Source organism: Myxocyprinus asiaticus, chromosome 8, assembly GCF_019703515.2.
Source record: "Myxocyprinus asiaticus isolate MX2 ecotype Aquarium Trade chromosome 8, UBuf_Myxa_2, whole genome shotgun sequence".
NCBI lineage: Eukaryota > Metazoa > Chordata > Actinopteri > Cypriniformes > Catostomidae > Myxocyprinus > Myxocyprinus asiaticus.
In genome coordinates, this window is record NC_059351.1 from 13897063 (window position 1) to 13920644 (window position 23582).

At 38.1% G+C, this 23582-nt stretch overlaps 1 pseudogene; it reads left to right on the forward strand.

Annotated features, from left to right (window-relative positions):
• LOC127445564 (mitotic spindle assembly checkpoint protein MAD1-like) overlaps positions 1-23582 on the forward strand; it is a 138764-nt pseudogene continuing 115182 nt past the window's right edge.

The window sequence follows — 23582 nt, forward strand, 5'->3', positions numbered from 1 at the left end:
ATGGACGATATGGAGGACGACACCACGGTCTTCTCAACACTAAAGTCGTTCCAGAGTTTGATTTCCGTTCCAGAGCGTTCTTTGCTGGAGGCTGAACCAGCCTATGGCAGAAGTAACCTTCAGAAACTCTATACTAAAAGAGTGGAGGCAAGTCACAACATGGTTCTTTCAGTTTAGCCCTTTGTTTTTTTTGTGGAAGAATTTGAAATGACAACCTCCAGTGACTGTATCATACAAATAATAAAGACAGATCTCTTTATAATCTGTTATGTAATATTTGTAGAGCAGATGACTAAAATTTAATCAAATGGTGGTGTTGTGCTGGTAGATGGAGGAGGCAGCCGAGCAGATCCGATCCCATTCCAGGCTGCTGCAACTCACTCAAGAGACACAGAAGATGGTGCTCAGTCACAAACGTGCCCATACAGAGCTGGAGAAAGAGGCGAACACAAGCTCCAGAGACTTACAGGTGAGTGATTGATAGGAGTTATGAAAAGCAAAGGCTCTTGTTTTGAGGAGTGTGCAATAACTTTTCTAAATGATCGGTCACACAATTTTTGCCCTCACTTAAAAAAATACTTTAGCTGATTTTTAGGACCTTAAAATTGAATTGTAACTTTTAACTAAATTAAAATTAGTAAAACTTATATTTATTTTGATAATGATTACTCAATTCTTTATCACTGGGTTACTTCACTGTCCACTGCCTGCACTTCAGGCTTAGGATGGACTTCCCCGAGATGAACCGCCATGCTCCAGCCAGACTGCGAGGCATACCTCACTAACCTCCGCCAGCATCATCTTGGTCATTGGATGGACTACATGCTCTTAAAATGGCATACATAGACAATAAATTAACTGCCAGCTAGGGGTGTTATGGTATGAAATGTTCACGGTACGATAACCTTCACCAAAAATACTGCAGTATCACTTTATTAAGATGCCTTGCTAAAATTATTAGAAAAATTCAGCAATGTGTCGTCTGACTGGATGATGGCCCAGGATGTGATGTTGGGGCATTTTTCTGGATGAATAAATAAATACATTTGACATCTTGATAGTTCGTCGATGCCATCCCTAACTGATTTTTGAAATGCAGGCAACATTATAAATTATAATACATATACTATCGGTCAAAAGTTTTGAAACACTTGACTGAAATGTTTGTCATGATCTTAAAAATATTTTTATCTGAAGGTGTATGCTTAAATGTTTGAAATGAGATTTGTAGACAAAAATATAATTGTGCCACCATATTAATTTATTTCATTATAAAACTAAAATTTAATAAAAATAAAAAAAAAGTTTTTGAATTGATGACCTGGACCAAATAATAAAGAAAAGCAGCCAATTAGTGACAGACATAGATGGGAACTCCTTCAGTACTGTTTAAAAAGCATCCCAAGGTGATACCTCAAGAAGTTGGTTGAGAAAATGTCAAGAGTACATGTCTGCAAATTCTAGGCACAGGGTGGCTACTTTCAAGATGCTAAAATATAACACAGTTTTGATTTATTTTGGATTTTGTTTAGTTACAACATAAATCCCATAGTTCCATTTATGTTATTTCATAGTTTTGATGACTTTACTATTATTCTAAAATGTGAAAAATAAAATTATAATAAAGAATGAGTGTGTTTCAAAACTTTTGACCAGTAGTGTAGGCCTATATTAAATAGGTATTTCCCATTAGGTGCATCTTGTGAATGAAGGAAAAAAAAATGCATGAAATGGATGAAATTATGCATAAGTGTTTTTTGTTTTTGTTTTTTTGAAATATAATATTAATGGTAAGACAGGGAAAAAATCCCTCTGTCATCTTGTTTTCCCCCTTTATGATAACATAATATCATGACTGTTTTGAGACTGCATCTCTATGCTTTTTGCATATTTTCACACAATATACAGATTTTCATTCAAGATAAAAACAGAATGATATCGTTTTCGGGACACACAGTTTGTCTCGTGCATCCACATGTGTCTGACTGACTTGTGTCTGTCTGGCACATTTCTAAAAACTTAAAAATGTTTAGATGCAGTAGACCTACCACTTCGCTGGTGTTTGCGTTTCATGCCGTTGTTGCACACGTGTGTGATTTTGTTTAGCTACAGTGGTTATTTTTAAATTCAACCATACAACAATTGCAAAAGACATGTCCCGTCCTGTGCGTGTACACACACAAGTGAGTGAGCGAGAGGCCAAGAGAAAGGGAGCAAGCTGCGCTGCTGCACCCATCTTGATCAGCTCCGATACCGATCACACATTTTATACAAAGTTTACAAACTGGGTGACCATCTACATTGATGATGCCTTGTGGGTCTTTTAAATAACCATAATATTCACACACCGCAGATTTCAGATGCTTGGCGAAGGGAACTAAAGGTTCAGGCTTTGACATTTCAAAGCGCTGCGCACTCTCTGCCATGCAGTTTGTGAAACGGGAGATGCACGTTGCAATTAAGAGATTTATTTGATCAAGTTTATATGATGCTGTGTAAATGTAGCCGATTCTCCCTTAAATTAACAGATATTTACAATGGGAACTTTAATTCCTTTACATGGATTTTAGAAAAAAAAAATAAAAAATGTAAGTAATGCTGTGAATGCAATTCCTTGAATTATAAATGTCAACGGTTTGATACCTGTCTCTTTTTAATACCGTGGTATACAGTGAAACCGTGACACCGTTACATCCCTACTGCCAACTAAAGCCTTCATCAGCTAAAAAAAGGACACTGCATTTGCATGCACTCCCACTGTCAATTCGAGATGGATCATACAAAATCCTTTAGTTATAAACATTGTCCACCAACATCTACTCAGTATACTAACATAAAACAAGATTTGTATTGCACATACACTCACCGTCCACTTTATTAGGTACACCTCTCTAATACTGGGTATGACCCCCTTTCCATCCAGAATGGCCTGAATTCTGTTTGGCATGGATTCAACAAACATTCCTTAGAGATTCTGCTTCACGCTGACATGACAGCATCACGCAGTTGCTGCAGATTTGTCGGCTACACATTCATGCTGTGAGTGTCCCGTTCCACCACATCCCAAAGGTGTTCTAATGGATTGAGATCTGGTGACTGTGGAGGACAGTGGAGTACACTAAACTCATTGTCATGTTCCTGGAGCTAGTTTGAGATGATGGGTGGAAGTAACATTAGAAGACAGGCATACCATTGTTATAAAGGGTTGTACATTTTGCAACAATACTCAGATAGGTTGTGGCATTTAAACTTGCTCAATTGGTATTAAGGTGCCTAATGTGTGCCAAGAAAACATTCCCCACACCATTTCACCACCACCTCCAGCCTGAACCGTTGACACAAGGCAGGATGTATCCATGGATTCATGTTGTTTATGGCAAATTCTGACCTGAATGTCGCAGCAGAAATCGAGATTCGTCAGACCAGTTGATGTTTTTCCTATCATCTACCGTCCAGTTTTTGTGAGCCTGTGCCCACTGCAGCCTCAGTTTCCTGTTCTTAGCTGACAGTAGTTGTATCCGGAGGGGTCTTCTGCTGCTGTAGTCCATCCACTTTCTGAACATGTTGTATGTTCAGAAATGCTTTTCTGCATAGCACTGTTGTAATGTGTGGTTATTTGGGTTACTGTCACCTTCTTGTCAGCTTGGACCAGTCTGGCCACTCTCCTCTGACCTCTGTCATTGACAAGTTGTTTTCGCCCACAGAACTGCTGCTCGCTGGATGTTTTTTTTCACTCTAGTGACTGTTGTGCTTGAAAATCCCAGGAGATCAGCAGTTACAGAAATACTCAAACCAGCCCATATAAGCGCATAAATAAGAAGGTGTACAGGTGTACCTAATAAAGTGGTCGGTGAGTGTATGTAACTAATATTGGCATTATATTCATGCTGTTTATCCAAAGGGGAACTAACCCCCTGCATTGAAACAATGTGTGTTGTGAAAGCATTATACAAATAAGCATGACTTCATGGAATTATGCTATGAAATTGAAGTGTAAATCTATCTATCTATCTATCTATCTATCTATCTATCTATCTATCTATCTATCTATCTGTCTATCTATATATATATATATTTTTTATTATTTTTTTTATTATTATTTATTTATTTTTTATTGAGTGTTGCAAAGTTGAACAAAAATCCCATAGACTTCTATTAAAGGAGGAAAATGCAACCACCCACATTGTTTTGCATGGGCAAGCACCTTTCTAAGAATCTAGTTTTTAAAAATGCACACTTTCTAAACCGAGTGTAAATTAACACATAAAACAAAATGTGCTATGCTGTCGATTTGGAGTGTCTAAGTTTAGATGGGGCATGTGAAAAAAACCCTAATCTGATCTCTGTGTGTGTGTCTGTCTGATTACACTTACAGACGGTAATTGACCGTAACCGGGAGTTACTGATGAAGATCAGACGTCTGGAAGAAAGAGAAGAGAAAGCAAATCAAGCTCTTAATGAACAAGTGGAAAACAACAAGGCTTTAAAGCATAACCTAGAGGAGCTCCACAAGAAAGGAAATGAAAAAGACAGCAGACTTAGGCAGAACAGGTCTGTCTCTCTCTCTCTCTCTCTCTCTCTGTGTGTGTGTGTGTGTGTGTGTGTGTGTGTGTGTGAGTGTGAGTGTGTGTGTATGTGTTCATGAGTATTTGTAGAAAGAAGAGAATTAAAGTATCATTAAAATTGTTTGATTACCGGTAATTGTTATTTCCTGTTAAAACAGGGCATTGGGTGGAAGGGCAAATCTTTAGCAATGGAAAACAATGATTTGCATGGCAGGTGGTATTTATGATTTATGGGGAGGGGACTTTCTCATTCTAGAGTGCATTTTATTGGACAAAAATTTTTAAACACCCCTGTGTGCAAGATGAGTCATCAATATTTTTTTCCATTTTCCTGGAGCCGAAAGACTGTACATTTTGAATGTGAATATCTGTGAAAAGTTTACAGACATGGCGTAATAGACACAAAGTTCCAAGTTAGATTGAATGAGGTCTTTAATTAAAGTCTTGTGTTGTAGATGATCAGTGAGTTGACAGATGAGACACGAAGGCTCAATCAACAGATTCAGATACGGGAGTCCAAATTCTCCACCCAAAACCTGGAGATCCAGGCCTTGCAGGAACAAATAGAGGTTCAATGCAAGTACGAACACACATGTACATAAACACACATTCATTCACTTACTTTCTCTTAAAGGAATAGTTCTTCCACAAATGAAAATTCTGTCATAATTTACTAAGTTATACAACTAGAATGTAAAAGTGAATTCTTACACACAGTTTTGCTGGAAAATGATGGCATACAATACAAAACATTTGCTTTGTTACATGCATCTTGAGACTTTATCAAATCATTTATACAAATCTGACAAAACCACATCTGTGTCTTCCTGACATATTTATTAAATCAGCAGAATTCACAACAACAATCAATACATCACACAAAAACCAATGTTTGAGTTTGCAAGCCATAAAAACACATGTAGATTATCAGCTAATGAAAGATGACCAAAACTCATCTGACAACAAACTACTGGCCTGATTGGCATGTGACATATCGGTCAACTTGTCCAGAAACTTTCTGGCACTGGTCAGGATGGCCAAAGGGCAATCCTTATCGTTGAACCTTGTGTCTGCAGGAGTTGGAGAGGCAGTTGGCTCTTCAGGAGCAAGACTCTGTAATTGTGAAGAACATGAAATCTTAAGTGACCAAACTGCCTGAGTTGGAGTGAGATATGAAACATCTACGGGAGGAAAACTTTTTCTTAAGGTACTCACGAATATCCACGTCATGATCATTATCAGTCTGTTCCTATGGTAGATATATTGTTCGATCATAATAACCATAACCATAAACACACCATAATTTCGGTGTCGTTTATCTTTTCTTTCTTATCCTCTTCCATTACTTCTGCCATTCAGAGAGACGAAAGAGAACAGCAGTCTGCTGAAAGAAGAGACGGAGAGGTTAAGGTGGAAGCTGGAGAGAATGGAGAGAGTGGTGGAGGAGAAACTCAAACTGGAGTTGGAGGAAGAGGTACATTAACATGCACACATTGTGGTTGAGCAGCATAATGTTATATACTAGAGTTGTGCATGGTAACCGTTTGTAATATTCAAATAACTTTGTTTATTTGCCAGGGTTCTGGGTAAAAAAAGAATATTCATTGCAATGAATATGTGTCAAACACCACTCAAAATGGCAGGGAATAAAGTGCACTGTGAGCTATGAACATAAATTGCACAATACACAGTTTTTCAAATGAAAATCATCATTCACATTAAAGTCAAACAAGAATAATCAAACTGTTTCTGAAACATAGTATTCTTAACCAACAGAAAATACAAAATTAAGTGCCTAACCTGATACGTGTTCAGTCCGGGTACGTTCACATTTCGGATAGGCAGCGAACTCTGTCACACTGCTGCGGTTTATTAGCCTATTTGGGATACTTTGCTTTTTAACGGTTTAGCATTTAACTTGTAGAATTATTGTTGGTACACCAAAGCAAAAAAAAAAAAAAAAAAAAACTTTGCTGGGTAAAAAACAATCTGAAATCTTGTGTAACAGTATTACAGTAACATTTTGAACTTTGCTGAACTTTGTGACACCTGCGCTAAAAAAAAACTAGATGCAGCACAACAAGTGAAACAGAACGCAGGTGTCTTAAGATGTGTTTCTAAAATGTGAATTTCTATTTAACTTGAAACGGTGTCTAAAAATGTGTCGACCCTGCGCGAGACACTAAAAAAACATTCAGTTGCAGTACAACGGTCAAAGACGCCCATCCAGCGCATTTACATAGAAAAACAATTGAAAAACAGTGCAGAAACACTTGTGAACAGCCCCCAACTCGCCCTATACTTGAAAAACTGAAATGCTTTGCAGTCGCAGGTGTGCATATATCGGCTATTTTTACAACAACTTAGAATGTGGCTCATCTTGTTATAAAAACACCCATTTTATAATGTAAAAACTGTAAAAAAAAAAAAAAAAAATGCTTTTTTTTACTCCAGTGTTACATGATGGAAGCTGTTTTCGCACTTTGCATTCGATTCATTTGTTATGATCCATCAAGTTAGAAATAAATGAGAAAATAATCAAATGAGATGAAGCACCCTAGACCCTTTTTTTCTCCATTGAATTTCCTGCAAAAATTATCTATATTGTGACATACCATTACCGTGATATAAAATGACTCCTATCTTCATATAATATTTTGATCATAATCACACATCCAACCCCTAAAACAAGCGTGAACAGGCATATGTGTAACATTGAGTACAGTTTTTGTTTTTTTGTTTTGTTTTTTGTTTTAGCAGTTTCTTCCAAGCTTTTATGTGTTCCATATAATTCTCCTCCAAAGATCTGACAATGTTATTTCTTACAAGTACTTGTTGTGGATTATGTGGTGGATTTTAACAAGTTTCTGTGGAGCAGGTGCAACCTTTGCATAAGTTGTTAATTGGAATGTCTGGTCTGCAGATGTTGTGCATGATTGACTCTTTGATCTCTGAGTCACCGTAAATATATATTTATCATCTTCTAGAAACTGGAACATGAACTGCAGTCTTGGGAAAACATTGGACACACCACAGGACATTAGGTGGGTATTTTCTTATTAAGGTGTTTAAAAAAAGAGATGCACTACTGTAGTAAATAGTTGGGTGGGAATTTAGAATTTATGTGCTTTTAAGTTAGAACTGAAGTGCGTAATTTTATTCCATTCTAAAATTCTTCCTTGGCTTAATTTGTTTGCAGGCAAATTTGTTAACAAGCCATTTAGATAAGTGATGTTTTTGGGTACTCTAAGGCAGCCATACACACTGTCCTGTTCTAGTCATCCTGTCATAACCTGTTTATGGGCTAACAAAATCGGTTGGATGTTTTTAGATTTCTTATGTTTAATCTGCTGAAAGAGTTTATGTTCTTTAACACTGTTTGAAATGCATGAAACCTATCAAGTTCTGGATGATGTGGTGATTAACAAAGCCACTAGATGGGGCTCTGATCAAATAAACTTTTGTTTCTCTGGTACATCTCTGAACGTGTGTAACTTATGAACAACCTGCATAAGGTTATTTAGTGAGTGTGGTATAAATTCTTCATGCTCTCTGGATCTGCAGTGTTCTCAAGGTCAGTTTGTTATAAATGCTGAAAAACTGGCTGATATGGTGGAGTTTTACCAAACACATTTTATGTGTTTGCATATGCATATGTTCTGCTGATTGTTTAAGATGTAGATGAGCTTTATCAGTCATGTGGAAAGATATAAACATTCTCATTTAATGGTTTTTGGAAAGGGGGATTTGCAGCAACACACTCACACACATTGCACTTTCATGCTCTTGAAATACCTCATGCAATAACAACCATAGAAACCAGTGATCCCAAACTTACAGAGCATTTACTATAAAGAAAGTTTTTAAAGGCCTGTTTTTATTTATTTATTTATTTATTTTTATTTTTATTTTTTTAAGGAAAGCGTCTCTTACAGACTATATCATACATTGGAAAATAATAATAATAAAAAAAAATAAATAAAATAAAAATAAATGTCCCTTTCTCTTTTGAAATAACAGTATGATGTGCTATGAAGACCTCCCTTCTTCACCCAGGCCATTTTTTGAAACAATGGTGCCAAAATGGCTTATTCAGAAACCTTGGTTGTGATGTCATAACCATAAGAAAATTAATATATGACATATACATAGTAATTTAGAAATGGCCAATCATAACAGTCATTCACATAGAACTTTAACAGAACAAAACCGGAAGTTTAATTCTAAGGGTCAGAGAAAAGGTTAAAAATGTTTTTGGGTTTTTGGTTCAGAAATCTTGACTGCCATTATAATTAAGCTAAAACTGTAGGATATGTTGCCTTTAAGATTAGTGCATTAGTAAAAGATCTGTTTGAACTAAATTTAATGAGAAACACTATAAATATGCACATCTCATTTGGCTCACCTCAAATATGGTTTATTTTCCCCAATTTTTAGCATTGTTTATTCATTTAAGATGCAGAATTATTGCCAGCTGGTTGCCTACTTGTAAGTTTTCCTACGATGAGGCACAGAATACTAATGTGATGTAAAATAATGGTTTTAAGTTTGAACTTGTGTTTTAAACATGTATACAATAGTCGTGATTAGCCTGTTATATTATCTTTGGAGAAGAATGGAGTCTCTTAACTCAATGTAGGTTACTGAAAGTGGACCTTTGAATGACAACCTGACAAACTAGGACATTCACAGTTTGGAATTGTGGCCATTCTCTGTTGACCTCTCTCATCAACGAGACATTTCCATCTGCAGAACTGCTGCTCTCTGGATATTTTTTGTTTTGTTTTTGGCACCATTCGAGTAAATTCTAGTGACAGTTGGGTATGAAAATCCCAGGAGATCAGCAGTTACAGAAATACTCAAACCAGCCCGTCTGGCACCAACAATCATCTATGCGATTATCTAATCAGCCAATCTTGTGGCAGCAGTGCAGTGCATAAAATCATGCAGATACGGGTTAGGCGCTTCAGTTAATATTCATATCAACCATCAGAATGGGGAAAAAATGTATCTCAGTGATTTGGACCGTCCATGATTGTTGGTGCCAGACGGGCTGGTTTGAGTATTTCTGTAACTGCTGATCTCCTGGGAGTTTCACGCACAACAGTCTCTATAATTTACTCCGAATGGTACAAAAAACATCCAGTGTGCGGTAGTTCTGTGGTCGGAAATGTCTTGTTGATGTGAGTGGTCAACAGAGAATGGCCAGACTGGTTTGAACTGACAAAGTCTACGGTGACTCAGATAACCGCTCTTTACAATTGCGGTGAGAAGAATAGCATCTCAGAATGCTATTCTGAGATGCAGGTTGGCGCTGATTTTGTGGCACGAGGGGGTCCTACACAATATTAGGCAGGTGGTTTTAATGTTGAGGCTGATCGGAGTATTTATTGATCGAATACATGTATTTGTACATTTTTAAAAGCTCATTTTAACCAAAATGATGAGAAACTAATGATAAAATATAATTAGTAAAATTTATATTTTCTTTGTATAAAAGGTCCCCTGTATAATTAACAGCATTAGCTGAGAGACAATTTCTTATTAATATGCACTTAAGCAAAACGGACATTATAAACTGTAAAATACCCATATGAATCCGAATCTACTGAAGAGCTTTTTTAGGTTGAAATCCACCAGTAGAGAACCAGTACACTAAATTAAATAACTTCTTATCACCAAGACACTATAATTCTAGTTACCCCCAAAACATTCAAATAAACTACGTCTCGGCCATAACCAGACTGATATAGTGTTTAAGTGCAATCATTTTCAGCAGCAGGCCTGTGATCTTGATTACATCAAATGGAATGAACTGGAAAAGCTCTGATCAAAATGACTTCTCACAAATTTAATATAACCTGCCATTTTTTGTTTTAACTACCAACGATTGCATGGACTTTAGGAAGTAGCGCCAAGGCCCTGTCTCTTGAGATATCCAATTATCTTGTCATGATTCTTTTTAGTATGCATGTGTTTGAACAAGTGAGAAAACAAACCTTCCATGTTTCTTGGCAAACTGTTTTGTCAATTACTAATTTGCTAATTACCCAGTAATGATTATTAACTTCAAAACACCACGGAATCGGTCACTGCATCGTGGACTTAACAACCCTCGTATCTGGTCAGAATCTTAATTCACGTATATGTTACGTTGTTTGTCCTTGGATCATTTTGCCCCTCTCTTTTTACCATTTGTGTTTCTCAGCGAAGGTCTTTTTTCCTGTTTGAATGCACTTCCTATATTTGAAGTTGTGTGATATGGCCTTGAGCGAGATGTTTGAATGCAGAATTCTACTGATTATGCACATGTTCACGTAGTTAAAACACAGCATGTAATCAGACTCTTCCTAATGCTGTTTCACTGTCTGCTCTGACAGAATAATGGCATGCTGTATGAGTGCAAAATGCCTTTCTCGCTTTACTGGAGCAAAAATTTGTGTCTGGATTCTGATTGATCATTGAGCATTTTTCATTCCACTATTTCTACTACCTGGGCCTACAAACCGCCACATTTGCCGGGAATATAAATATGTCAGATGGTAGTTTCATTCTGCTCTCTCATGTTTTACCTGAGTGAGCAATTTAACTCTCAGGGGTATTCTCTAAATAAAAGAAACTGGTGTCATATCTTTTCATTGTTTTGTCTCCTCAAAGAAAAGTGCAACGGTTTGAACTTTTTTTTTTTTTTTTGAGCTGTAGACTCATTTCGTTACACTGTGAAGAAAACAGGAGATAACTTCCTGAAAAATTAAGATGGATAGCGGAATTCATACTCAGAAAATTGTATCATGCATGTCTTATGATTCCTTCCCTTTATGTTCCCCTTTGCTTCGATTTTCCTTTTGTTTGAATGCTGAACCAATTGTCTCCACAATTGGCTTTAATCTCGAATACAGAAAGTCAGCTGTAAGATATAGCACTTTCATCATGGAAATTTATTTAAATATTGTCAAACATGAGTAAATGCATTCAAAGCCTTTCTGTCTGTGGGTGTGATTACGTTCCTGAGCTTTTGTTTGATGCTGACAGCTCTGTTAATTATGCAAATCAAAGACGGCAAATGTCATTTAACATGCCCTATGGTCATTTGAAGCATGACCCAGTCAGTTAGCTGTGTATGTTATATATAAAAATGTGAATATATTACACATTTGAATACATATTGCCACTGTTTCCTTGCTCTTGAGTATTTCAAGCAAGCATAAAATAACATTTGTAAACCAAATATACATAATTATTTACAAACCTGCTTTTATGAGAACGCTTGAAGAGAATAGCAACATAGAAAACAATAAAGCCCTGAGCAACCACAGATATTTACCAAGTTTTGTGACCAGTGGGAATTAAAAAGTTTTGATCAATTCTTACAAAGCTAACATGAGTTTTACCTAATTATTGAATGGATTAATATGTGTAAACTGATTATGTTGAGCAAATAATGCTTAATGCAGACAGGATTATGAGCTAGTCGGGTAAATGTTACCAGTTTTATTCTGAATATCACTCTTGTTGGGTAATATTCTGATATTTTGGTCTTAAATTATGTTTGAATTATTGAATTATTATTTAATTTTTTACCTCTTTGTGTTTGGATCAAGCAACTTGCAGTATACTCTAAGCACATTGTAAAAACTGGAAATCTAGTTTACTCCCATTTCAGTACAAACTAATAACAACAATATTTTACAGAACCATTAAACAAACACAAGAGGTGTTTTAGAGCTTTGGACTTAAGAAATTGTCTTAATGTCCATTAGATATGAGTTTCTGTTTCATTAGCAGGTGCTCATGACTTTTTCAGATAATGCTATTTAAAGTTTGTGGTCTTTCATGGTTGTGTGTTGAGTCGACATGGCACACTTTGTTGTTCCATTATTATCATTATTTTTTTTTTTTTTTAGCATTATAGTCCCATGTTTTTTATGTAAGAATGAATAGATATATTATTATAAACAATTATCTAACATAAAAATAACCTAGCATGAAAGTAGGGCGTTTTAAACATATCAAATATCTGTATAAAGATAAACTATTTTAATCATAATATTTATTGGAATAACAAAAAAACTAAAAAAATTAGCTGTGTCTGTTTGCATGTACGTATCGGAGGTGTTTCATCCGAATAAGATCTTATATCGATTCTCTTAGCCAGCGATCCGATGTTTGCCAATGTTTGTCAAAGTCTGCCATGATGTGGTTTCGATTCAGGGGCATCAATTATAACACTATGTAACACAGTTTTTGTTCCTGGGTAGTAAGTGTTATTTCCTAATTGCTTATGCCTCAAAAGTATAGAAAATGGCTATTATGCTTTTGTGACCAGGACAGTGATATTTTGAAATTTACCTTTTTGCAATGCGAAAACGGGCGAATTTGTGTCTTTTCGTTCACATAGTCAGAAAAAATCAACATATGAATCAAATTAGCATGTATTTATAATAAAGTAATACATAAATGACTACAAAAAAATTTAGAAGTGAGTCGTTTTTCGAGATTTACAATTATACTGTAAATCACTTTCACGAATCAGCCCCCAAATGTAGTCTCCCATCATGTTCTCGTTATACTGTTCTTGGTAGCGACATTCAAAGTCCAGTATATCCTGATGGAAGTGCTCACCTTGCTCCTCTGAGTACGCTGCCATGTTCTCCTTGAATTTATCAAGATGTGCATCAAGGATATGGACTGTGAGGGACATCCTACAGCCCATTGTGCCGTAGTTCTTCATCAGAGTCTCAACCAGCTCCACATAGTTTTCGGCCTTGTGATTGCCCAGGAAGCCCCAAACCACTGCGACAAAGCTGTTCCAAGCCGCTTTCTCCTAACAAGTGAACTTCTTGGGGAATTCATTGCACTCCAGGATCTTCTTTATCTGTGGTCTTACGAAGACACCGGCTTTGACCTTTGCCTCAGACAGCTTAGGGAAGAAGTCTTGAAGGTACTTGAAGGCTGCCGACTCCTTATCCAGAGCTCTGATAAATTGTTTCATAAGGCCCAATTTGATGTGCAGTGGTGGCATCAGCACCTTCCGGGGGTCCACCAGTGGCTCCCACTTGACGTTGTTCCTCCCCACAGAGAATTTGGTCCACTGTGGCCAGTCCCGCCTGTGGTAGTGCGCCTTGGTGTCCCTGCTGTCCCAAAAGCATCCCAAAAAACATTTTAAAATTAAAAACTTTTACAATTTAAAAAATTAACAAATTTTTATAACATAAAATTCCGAGCAACAATTGTCCATCTTACCTTCCAGAGTTTTTTTGCAGTGCTCACAAGTGAAATGAGGTGCCCAGGGTTTGTCTTGATCCCCATGCCGAAATATGCACTGTAGGCCTCACACATCTTCTGCCGGATGATTGCAGCCTCTTGATGCCATCTCAGAAAAATGCAGATATGTATCCACTTAGGCAGCTGGAACTAAAGTGAACTGGTGGGCTTAAGGCCTCTGTATTTATACTACTATTTATATTACTGGAAAGGTCTAGAAAGTTCTAGAAGTTACTCCAAGTTTACTCAGCACTGAATCTATCTGGAATGTTCTGGAAAATAGGTACATTTCAAAATATCACTGTCCTGGTCACAAAAGCAAAGTTTGTGGGGAATAATAGCCATTTTCTATACTTTTGAGGCATAAGCAATTAGGATATAACACTTATTACCCAGGAACCAAAAAACAAAAAAACAAAAAAATAAAAAAGAAACATTTGTTACATGTTGTTATCAATTTATTATCTCTGACTAGCTTTCTACAGCATGGCAAAAATACAATTAAATCATATTCCATTTTTTCTATTTTTACACACATTGGAATGTTGACTGCATTTGAAAAGCTCAACCTCTGTTAGGTTTTTGCAAGAAAAAGGGGAAATCTAAGTCCATCAATAACAGCAAATCAACAAATGGTGCCAAACTATTTAAATTTTATTGCTAGAAATATATATATATATATATATATTAAACTGTATTTAGATGTGGACAAATTTGGTAATAGGGTTTGCAGAAAATTGCAAACCTCATAAAATAAATAGAAATTGAAATGGCTAAAATATTTTCATTGACCTCCTGAGGTTGACAGTCAACATGATCTGAATGTTAAGCACCCCTTTTCACTCACCATTTGTTGAAAAAGAAAAAGGTCCTATTTGTACTCTGTACATGAAAAGTGGCTGTCTTTCGTTGGGTTAGCGGCAAATTGGAAAAAACAGTGTTTATATCAATAGTTTTCCCACTTTTTCATTGCAGGATACCTGAAGATTTGTCAAGGGAGGTGATACAGATTCAGGAGAGAAAACTGTACCTGAAACAGCAAAACTACACATTTAATAGCAGGTAACAAATACACACACTCATTCACATGCACTCATAGCCCTTTTCCACCGAAATGGCGATGGTTCATGTGCCGAGCCTGTGCTCGGCTGGTTCATGGCCAGGGCAATCTAGAGCCTATCGCAAACCAGCGGCACTTTTCCACTGACTTGAGAACCGAATGATGACATAACGGGCTACGTGGTAGTTTAATTTAACTACCTTCCCTAGTGAAGAAATAATATACTTAAGCACACTTTATTCTTAAGTGTATTGCTGGCAGAAAATAAATTGGTATACTTAAAGTCTGCTAAATTGGAACAACAAATTTTGTACTTAATGTACTTTAGTTTGCCAAAAGCAGTGCTGTGGTGCAACTAAAGATGTGTTAAGTATACTTGGTTGTGTTAAAATAGAACTATTTCTAGTGTACTTTAGTACACTTTAAATATCTATCCTTGAAACTTGAATGCACTGAACTGACTCAATGTGAACTTATAATGTATTTTTGTGACATTACAATTGCAACTCCATTACGCTGTAAGAGTGCTGGACATACATTAATGTTATACTGATAATACAGGTGCACCTCCATGCCATGCCGAATTGAGGCAGTAATTAAAGCAAAAGGAGCCCCTACCAAGTATTGAGCACATATACAGTAAATGAACATACTTTCCAGAAGGCCAACAATTCACTAAAAATGTTTTTTTTATTGGTCTTATGATGTATTCTAATTTTTTGAGATAGTGAATTGGTGGGTTTTTGTTAAATGTGAGCCAAAATCATCACAATTAAAAGAACCAAAGACTTAAACTACTTCAGTCTGTGTGCATTGAATTTGTTTAATACACGAGTTTCACAATTTGAGTTGAATTACTGAAATAAATGAACTTTTCCACGACATTCTAATTTATTGAGATGCACCTGTATATTGCTTGCCCACACTACAGCTGAATTTCGGCTGGCATTAACATATGTACTTCTGGTGCTTGAATTCATAGTATTAAAGACTGGGTATTATTGGGAAGATAGTTGGGGGACCGAGCATAGTGGGTCAATAATGATTACACTGAAGAATTGCACTAAGATTTTCACTGCCTCACACAGGATCACATCTATCTCAAAGCAAAACTAATCTCACCCAGGGTAACTAAAAATAACCCCTTTACATAATATAAAACGACATATTTAACACTAAGCTGAACTCGAAATATAACTATAACCCCAATTACTATTAAATGTTAGTTAATAGTAATCAAACAGTCCCCAAAACCTACACAGACCTACCTCATTAATTATGCATACACAATAGCCAATAGTAAGACCCCAAGCAGAAACATCAACAGACGTTACAGTATATTCCTGGAAAGGACTATAATTCTATGTAGTTTTTATTATTATTATTATTATTTTTATTATTTATTTTTTCTCCCCAATTTGGCATGCCCAATTCCCAATGCGCTCTAAGTCCTCGTGGTGGCGTAGTGACTCACCTCAATCTGGGTGGCGGAGGACGAATCTCAGTTGCCTCAGCTTCTGAGACAGTCAATCCGCGCATCTTATCACGTGGCTTGTTGAACGTGTTACCGCATAGACCTAGCACGTGTGAAGGCTCACGCTATTTTCAACGGCATCCACGCACAACTCACCATGCACCCCACCGAGAGTGAGAACCACATTATAGCGACTACGAGGAAGTTAACCCAACGTGACTCTACCCACCCTAGCAACCAGGCCAATTGGTTGCTTAGGAAGCCTGACTGGAGTCACTCAGCATGCCCTGGATTCTAACTTGCGACTCCAGGTGTGGTAGTCAGTGTCTTTACTTGCTAATCTCCCCAGGCCCCCTCTATGTAGTTTTAACACCTGACATTTTATTAAAATAGGTAAACGTTCCATTTTGCCCTTTGCACAAAGAAAAGTAAAAAAATAAAACAAAAATGCAAACATCTGATTGGTCCATCTTATCACTGGTCTACAAAGGCCCCTTGCTTACCTCTGCAACTTACCTCTTCAAGTCACACAATGTTGAATGCAACATACTGGTTTAAAAATGGTATAAAACACAGGGCACACTGTACTTGTGTAATGTTGCAGAATGCAAACATAAACAACAAAAGGCTGATTGAGACTGATTTAATAGATACTGTACATAAAGAGGAGGAACCCATACACAAGATCCTGCAGTTGAACCAATTCAGTGTTACAGTAGTATCATCATCAATGGATTTCATTTTGCTGAAAAAAAATGTTTGAGCAGCGGTTTGTGTAAACTGAAAATAATGACATGCACATAGTCTCTCTCCGTGTAAGCAGATTTAAATCTTTTTAGTTTGATTGCGTCAACATTCGAGCTGTGTAAGGGGACAGTTTTTGACTAATATTCATGTAGATAAATAGCTATGATCACCGTAATTTTGACAATCTTGGTAGCTGGTCTGGTATAAATTGGGTGTACAAAACACTCTGCATACTGACTTCTTAATGTTGTTGTGATGATGTCACAACAAGCCTGTTTGAGGGTCCCCCACTTCAAAACTGGTTCTGACGCGGTGACTGCTGCACATATAAATTTAGTATAACTCTTGTGTTTTAAGGAATGTGCTGTGAGCAATTAAAAATTACTCAAAATAATGTTTCAATTATCATTTGTAAATTAATAAGTTTCCAGCGTTAATAACCTCTTATAAGACAGAACAAATAAAGAGTTTGTTCTCAGTCAATATGATAACAGTATGTTAAAATGCAAATTAAATATGCACTCTTAAATGTTCTCGGAACAGATATGGTGTAATTTAAAATATACAGTATAAGTATATACAGTATATTAGGAAAGTATTCCTAATATTAGTCATATTATTAGTAATGTTTTTGTGCTTGAAGAACATTTTTATGTTAATCACTTTTAACACTATTCAAACAAGTTGTTGAATCATAAAAAAGTTGTAGGTGGAAAAAAGCACCAAACCAGTGTACTTTCTTAAAGTACACTATATTTGAACTTAATGTATACTTATGCTAATTGCATTTGTAAAAGCTTTACTACTTTACCACTTAATTTGTAGTGATCAAAGTTTCTTTGTGTGCATTTGAAGAATACATAAAATAAGTGAAATTACATGGTATTTTCAATTAGTACATGGATATGTTAAAGAGCACCTATTATGGTTTTTAAACGTGCCTAATTTGTTTTAAAGGTCTCATACAATAGATTTACATGCATCCAAGGTCAAAAAACACTTTCATTTGCTCATAATTTAAATTGCAGCATTACCATTTTTACAGTGTCAAAACGCGAAAATGACTCATTCAATGATCGTTCTAAAGGATTCATTCTAAACTCCTCCTTTCATAGAGCCTACTCTGCTCTGATTGGTCAGATGTCCCAGTCTGTTATGATTGGTCTACCGCATAGTGTAGTGTTTGAGGGCGGATCAAAGCTGTTTGCGAGCAGCCAATGAAGACCAGAGGCGGGGTTTTTTTTTTTACCAAATTATGTAGGTTAGTACAGGAAGCAAGTCTGGAATTATTAACGACTCGTTTCAGGTGTTCAGAACTGGTTCTTTATTTTGGGAGTCAATAACTCCATTTGTCGTGCACTTTGATTTTTGAAACTTTGCAGACTTTTTTACATTCACAAACAGTTATATAACACACTACATGAAAGGTAATATTTGAAACCATAATAGGTGCTCTTTAATGTATTTGTAGTATACTTTTCATGAAATAAATGCATTTTCAATACAATTTGGTATATTACCTTTTCACTAGGTTTACCTGCCCACAAACAAATATGCTGCGTCACAGTGTTTGTATACAGCTTTTACTCTTGTTTTTGAGGACATATTTAAGCATACGAAGTAATGCAATCCAACGTTATAACATTGCTCAACATGATTACCAGTGATGACTTCTACGCTAAAGACAACAGGTAATGTCATTACATTATTTTGTGTGAAATATGGCTTTAACTTGCTAAGTTCTGTAAACTGTAACAGTGGGATAATTATTAACATTGGTGTAGCAGATGGTTATGCTTGGATTTTTGCCATAGTATATGATATAAATTGTATGTTTTGTTTGAGAATCCCACCGGTTTACATAACAGATAGCCTTGTTCTTCCTAACTTAGTGAATAGCTGGTCGAAAATCCCCTTACTGAACAAATAATGCACAAAATAAGATGACAACAGTGAAGAAAAGCTTACAAAGTTGGCAAATGTAATAACTTACTGAGATCAGCTGCAGAGGACACCAGCGATTCAGTGTTTATCTGGAGGATGACTGATTGAATTCAATGCCTCGGTTAGATAGCTGACTGGTCGGTCTCTGAGACCAAGACATCATTGCTCCGTCCACTGCCACTTATGTTTAGGTCTTTCTTATGGTCCCTGTACTCCCTCAAGTGTTTTTAAATTATTTTATGATTTGGTCATTTGTCTGATTGAAGCCGGCTTGCATCATTTCATGCTGTATCTCCTCGTAAACTATTTTTTCCCTGTGCAATCTCTCTAGTTTATCTCAGATCTCCGTAAAGACCATATCGCAAATAGAGTGCTCGTTTCCTTCACATTACCTGAACGCATTCGATTTTTGAGCATTTTGCATTTTTTAATTTTTTTTTTATTGTTGTTATAGAGTGAAGAAGTACTCCTTGCTGCAGATGGGAGCTACTGTTGTTGTTTATAAAACTTAACTGGTGATGAAACATTATCCCTCCCTCTGCCACCTAACGTAATCGGTTCCTGCGAAGAGACCAGCAAGCTTTTGGGGCCGGTGCGGAACCATGTTTTCGGCCTTTTCTGTGGTAGAAACTCAGGAAACAGTTTGACAAATTCGCACCGACCCAGGAATCCACCCCATAACCATGGCAGTGAAAAGGACTATCGGAGATATTGACCACTTACTTTAATCATCAACTGTGGGTCACTTCATTTGTCGCACCGTTCATTTGATTTACAAAAGTTGTCAGAAGCTAAGCCTGAAATTTTACACTGCAGCTCCAAAGTTATTTATTTTATATCACAGACTTTATTGTAGGTATGAACTGTTGCAGTTCTGGATGAAACATTTGATAAAGTTGAGCTTTTCAGTCATTGCATGGTTTGTACGATTTGACATCCTGTGTAAGAATTGAGAAGGACGGTCTCTATTGAACATTCACTTATGAGATTCATCTACTGCAGAGCATGTGATCACCAACTACCAACCAACTAACCTACTTACCTACCTCAACTAACTAGGGATGTGCAAATCTTTACAGTCACCTAGTCTATTTCTAAAAACGCAACCCTCATGATGGGACAATTAAAAAACACACTGGTATATGAAACTTAAGGTACACTAAAAAATTTATGAATGTCTTTGCATTGTATTGCAATTAATGACTTTTATTTTGAAGAATTTGTCTACTATTAGACATTTGTCTAGTTCATGTTTGTTTTTATTGAAAACTAATGAAAAATAGTCCAGATAGGCATAAGAAGGCATCATGTGTAAGTCCCCTTTGGTGTGCAGGAATAGTAGGCCTGTCTATCCTGCTCTCTCTTCAGCTTACGGACTGGGCGTCAGTGGGTGGGCCAAGGGTGTGATGATGTAAAAGTAGGTATTGAGTAGGGCTTTTTTTTATTTTTTTTTTTGCATTGGGAAGAAAGGTTTGAGTTCTTAAACTAACAGTATGTCTTTATAGTACATTGAACACTTATGTCAAAAGATCAAGAAAAAAACATGGTTACTCTGCTTGGACAGAAGGGGAACCGACTTCATAGATCCACTAAAAATCACCACAAAACTCAATCTGTTGTTGGACAACAAGTCGTTTAGTCGACCATAGTGACCCATCCCTACAACCAATGGATTGAGATGTCAAATGCCAGTCTCTGTGGGTCCATGTCTGTTATTGTACCTAAAAATGTCATAATTTGACATGGACTCTAATGTGGACCTCTTTTCATCCTATTTATTTCTGTCAAAGGCAGTAACGGGGCCTTTTCTTGAGTTTCGCTGACCAGCATTAGCTGATCTCTTGGATGGTCTTTCCGTCTATCTCTATGTCTCTTCCTCTCTCAAATTGTCAGACGGTAATTGGTCGACGGGAGCTGGTGCGTGTCGGCGCTGCACAGCTCATCACTTGAGCCTTCGAGTCAAACAAAACTGACAATATCAGATCTCACTAATGAGCTGAGCATTGAGATTGGGCTAATTATGAACTATGATGTCATCTAAAACAGCTTTGCAAAGTAATGGGTCTGCTGTCATCCCCCTAAGTTGTTTTTAGAAGAAGTTGGAGCTGTCTAGTTGTTTCCTTCACCTTTCCTTTTCAGATTTTTTTTTCTAATACAGGCCTACTGAAGGTATCTTTAGTGATTGGCAGGGTTTTGCTATTCAGAAATGACATTTGGGGCCAGATTCACGAAATAATTTCTTCTTAACTACCATTTTCTTCTTAATTTCTAACTTAAGAAAAAACGTAAGAAGCATTCAAATTCTCTGAATTTTTTTTCTTAAAAATCATTGTAAATAACAAGTTAGGATAACCTCACAGATGTCTTAAATTCTAAAAGGTAAAATGTTTAATAATTAATAAATTAACGTCCTGGTTACTTGCGTAACCTCCGTTCCCTGATGGAGGGAACGAGACATTGTGTTGATGTAGAGGACACTAGAGGTCACTCTTGGGAGCCCAAAACACCTCTGGTCTTTGAAAAAAGGCCAATATAAATTGGCGAGTGGTATTTACATACCACTCCCCTGAACATACGGGTATAAAAGGAGCTGGTATGCAACCACTCATTCAGGTTTTGTGCTGAGGAGCCGAGACAAGGTCCCGGCCATTTCAGCGGGTAGTCCATCATTGTGGCAGGAGGGACACAACGTTTCGTTCCCTCCTTCAGGGAACGGAGGTTACGCAAGTAACCAGGACATTCCCTATCTGTCACTCACTCTACGTTGTGTCGATGTAGTAATGGCACAACAAGCTGAACTGTGTTACGTGAACTGGCGGTGTGTGACAGTCAGACCACTGTGTGCCTCTTAGCCAGCGCACCAGGCTGACACGTAACCTCCCCCAACGCTGTTATGAGTGTCGAACAGACCTTCGGGAACAAGTTGACTGCCCAAAAGATAGAGACAGGCTAGCCCAGTCATGGCCTCTTATCCTCTCTTTTTTTTTCTCTCCCTAAAAAAAAGAGTGAAATTTGTTAACCGACTGGGGCCACCAGGTCTGCGTTGGGGGGGTGTCACTCCCAAGGGGAAGACACCGCAGAGACCACACCCCACCCAGAGAGGTGGGGGGGGGGGGTATTTTGAGTGGAAATATGTCAAATGGTCTTTCCGAGCTTTGTCGGAAGTATGTCATGTGGAGAAGTCCCATGGTAGGTCCTACCCTACGGGGGAGGAGTTTCTACAAACACGGTGACTGGGGCAGAGGGGCCTCTGCCCAAGGAAGACGCAGTTTACCAACAGGGAAACGAATTAGCGGAAGATATACGTCGCATGGGGTTACCTATGGGGAACCAACACATGCAGAGCACCTACCCTAGTACAGGGCTTAGTTAGCACATGTACTGAGCCGGCAGCGAGTTTCTCCGCAAACTCGTCTGCCACAGGGCTCAGAGGAAGTCATCCAGGGAACGCAGTTTGTGAACACTACTGGGAGTCAACAGAGCACGTCTTCAGCTCAGGGGAGGTGAAAGGCGCTTTGCACAAGCGATACACCTTGCCAGCTCTCCCGGACTTACCTGCTTGTGCCTGCCACTACACGGAACGAAACCGGTTCCACCCGGAGATTGTAGAACCTTGCAAAGGTGTTGGGTGTTGCCCAGCCTGCTGCTCTGCAAATGTCTGTTAGAGAGGCACCACTGGTCAAGGCCCAGGAGACCGCCACACTCCTGGTAGAATGGGCTCGTAGCCCTGCCGGGGGCGGCACATACTGAGTGTGATATGCCATTGCTATGGTGTCAATGAGCCAGTGGGCGATCCTCTGCTTGGAGACAGCGCTTCCTTTCCTCTGTCCACCAAAGCAGACAAAGAGCTGCTCAAAGACTCTAAAGCTCTGCGTGCGATCCAAATAGATGCGTAAAGCGCACACCGGACACAGCAATGTCAGGACTGGGTCTGCCTCCTCCTGGGGCAGTGCTTGCAGGTTCACCACCTGATCCCTAAAAACCTTGGGCACATAGCCCGGTCGGGGTCTCAGGATCATGTGAGAGTAGCCCGGATTGAACTCCAGTCACATTTCGCTGACAGAGAACGCTTGCAGGTCTCCTACCCTCTTGATGGAAGAGAGTGCAGTCAGGAGGGCAGTCTTTAAAGAGAGTGCCTTAAGCTCAGCTGACTGCAGGGGCTCAAAGGGGGCTACCCATAGACCCTGAAGAACTACAGAGAGGTCCCATGAGGGAATGAGGCGCAGTCTGAAAGGATTCAACCTCCTGGTGCCTCTCAGGAACCTGATGATCAGGTCGTGCTTCCCTAAGGACTTACCGTCCACTGTGTCGTTGGTGTGCCGCTATAGCGGTTACATACACCTTCAAGGTGGAGGGGGACAGCTGCCCTTCCAACCTCTCCTGCAGGAAGGAAAGCACCAATCCGACTGCACATCTCTGGGGTTCTTCGCGTTGGAAAGAACACCACTTAGCGAACAGATGCCACTTCAAGGCATACAGGCACCTCGTAGAGGGGGCCCTAGCCTGAGTGATCGTGTCTACTACCGCG